Source organism: Macaca mulatta, chromosome 12 (genome assembly GCF_049350105.2).
Source record: "Macaca mulatta isolate MMU2019108-1 chromosome 12, T2T-MMU8v2.0, whole genome shotgun sequence".
NCBI classification, from domain to species: Eukaryota; Metazoa; Chordata; class Mammalia; order Primates; family Cercopithecidae; genus Macaca; species Macaca mulatta.
In genome coordinates, this window is record NC_133417.1 from 94,932,652 (window position 1) to 94,935,266 (window position 2,615).

At 43.2% G+C, this 2,615-nt stretch overlaps 1 pseudogene; it reads right to left on the bottom strand.

Annotated features, from left to right (window-relative positions):
* Positions 1–225: 225 nt before the first annotated feature.
* Positions 226–996, bottom strand: LOC106992654 (RING finger protein 11 pseudogene; annotated as a pseudogene).
* Positions 997–2,615: the final 1,619 nt, after the last annotated feature.

Consider the following 2,615-nt stretch of genomic DNA (forward strand, 5'->3'; position numbering starts at 1 on the left):
ATGTACTGGAATAAAAACAAGGTCTAAATACAGTTACATTTTTAAACACTGGGTCCAGGCCTTACATAAAAATACCATCCTACTTTTCCCTCTAAGTTTTGAAATATCATATACTTTCCCCCCAACATCTGCAGCCATCCAGGAATTTTTAGGAAACTTTTGTGCATGATCTTTGGACTCAGTGACAAAAGATCAAAATCCCCCAAAATGATGGTTCACTTGAAGTCAAATGAGAGACCCTGGCTCAATAGTCTCCTAGGATGAAAGCAGTGCTGCATCAACTGGCTCCATGGAGGATGGGCTCATGAAGGATCTGATCAATCAGTCATAATACAGTCCAGGTGGTAGATGTACGTGCTCAGTAGAAATTGAATTGGGTCTGGGCACATTGGCTCATGCCTGTAATCCCAGCCCTTTGGGAGGCTGAGATGGGTGGATCACGAGGTCAAGAGATCGAGACCATCCTGGCCAACGTAGTGAAACCCTGTCTCTACTGAAAATACAAAAATTAGCTGGCCTGGTGGTGCATCTCTGTAGTCCCAGCTACTCCAGAGGCTGAGGCAGGAGAATCACTTGAACCTGGGAGGTGGAGATTGCAGTGAGCTGAGATCACGCCACTGTACTCCAGCCAGGGTGACAAGAGGGAAACTCCGTCTCAAAAAAAGAAGAAGAAATTGAATTGGGTCCCCATAAACAAAGTCCATTATACAGATCACACACTCCTGGATCTGTTGTTCTGATTTTCTGATCCATCTCTTCCAGGATCATGAACTCCTTTAGGCAGTTGTTGTATAAGGCCTATTCTTTGAGGTATCCTAATTTGTTAGGATAGGTGTTGCTAGGTGTTGGATGGTAGACTGGAACTGGAACCTGTTCGTGATATGGCAGCGGCTCCTGATACAGCTTAGTCCCCTCGCCAAAGCTAGCCCAGTTGGACTGAGACTCCTGAAGCAGGGAGATGTCATCCGAGGTTGGGGATTTGAGGCAGTTCCCCATCTTCTGGGGCTGAGGGGTGTGATCTGTGCACTGACGGTCTTCTCTATTTTCTACCTTGAGATTAATAAATATGTGGGATACTTTATGTAAATATATTGTTGCTCATACTTTCATCCACTAGTTTTAGCATCTACTGATGATGATTCTTACTTGAAATAGTTGTGGTGGTTTGTGAAATGGTGGTTTTCTTTCTTTTTAAATTTTATTTTGAATTAATTTACATTTACAGAAATTGTAAAAATAGTACACCCTTCACCCCAAATGTTAACATCTTACACAATCATAATGTAATAATTGTACTGTGTGTAGAAAACAGCAAATTAACACTGATGAAATATTGTTATTGTTATTATTATTTTGGAGACAGAGTTGCACTCTGTCACCCATGCTGGAGTGCAGTTGTGCGATCATAGCTCATGTTAACCTCAAACTCCGAGGCTCAAACAGTCCTCCTGTGTCAGCCTTTCTAGTAGCTAGTACTACAGGTATACATCACCACACCTGGCTAATAAAAAAAAAATTTTTTTTTGGTGGCAGGGTCTCACTGTCTTCCCCAGGCTGGTCTCGAACTCCTGTCCTCAAGTGATCCTCCTGCCTCAGCCTCCCTTCTCAAGGAAACTTGTCCTCAAGTAATCCTTCTGCGTCAGCCCCAAATACGCACAGTCATGGCTCACTGCAGCCTTGACTTTTTGGGCTCAGGTGATCCTCCTACCTCAGCCTCCCACGTAGCTGAAACTATAGGCATGAACCACCATGCTCAGTTAATTTTTTGTAATTTTTTGGGAGAGATGGGTTTTTACCATGTTGTCTAGGTGGGTCTCAAACTCATGAGCTCAAGTGATCTACCCACCTTGTCCTCTTAAAATGCTGGGATTTACAGGCATGAGCCCAAGCCCGATTCATATTATTAACTGATTTACAGACCTTATTTAAATTTTGCCAGTTTCCCAACTAATGTCCCTCAAAGCAAAAGAAAAAAGTTCTAAATTTTGCCAAACACCTCACTGTTCTTGCTTTGGTCCAGAATCCCTCATTGTGTTTAGTTGTCATGTCTTTCTTATGTGATTAACAGAGATTAACAGATGGTCATCTTCATCCATGTGACCAACAAGACCAAAAAGGTATAATTCCTCAGTCTTTCTTTTTATGACAAATGGTCATTAAAAAGCAAGATCAGGAGCTCGAGACCAGCCTGGCCAACATAGTGAAATCCTGTCCCCATTAAAAAAACAAAAATTAGTTGGATGTGGTGGCACACACCTGTGGTCCCAGCTACTTGGGAGGCTGAGGCAGGAGAATCACTTCAATCTGGGAGGTGGAGGTTGCAGTGAGCGGAGATTGCGCCATTGCATTCTAGCCTGGGTGACAGAGCGAGACTCCGACTCAAAAAAAAAAAAAGTAATTCTATACATGATAAATGGTGATTTCCACCCCCCACCCCTCGACACGCACACACCACTTCTAACATATATACCACATTGATTAGTTGGGATTCCATTTTGGGGAGGAATTATCTCTTCTCCTTTATTTACTACTGCTGGTAGGGACTCATGTGCACCTTTAGTCCCAGCAACTCAGAAGGCTGAGGCAGAAGGATCGCTTGAGCCTGGGGATGTCGA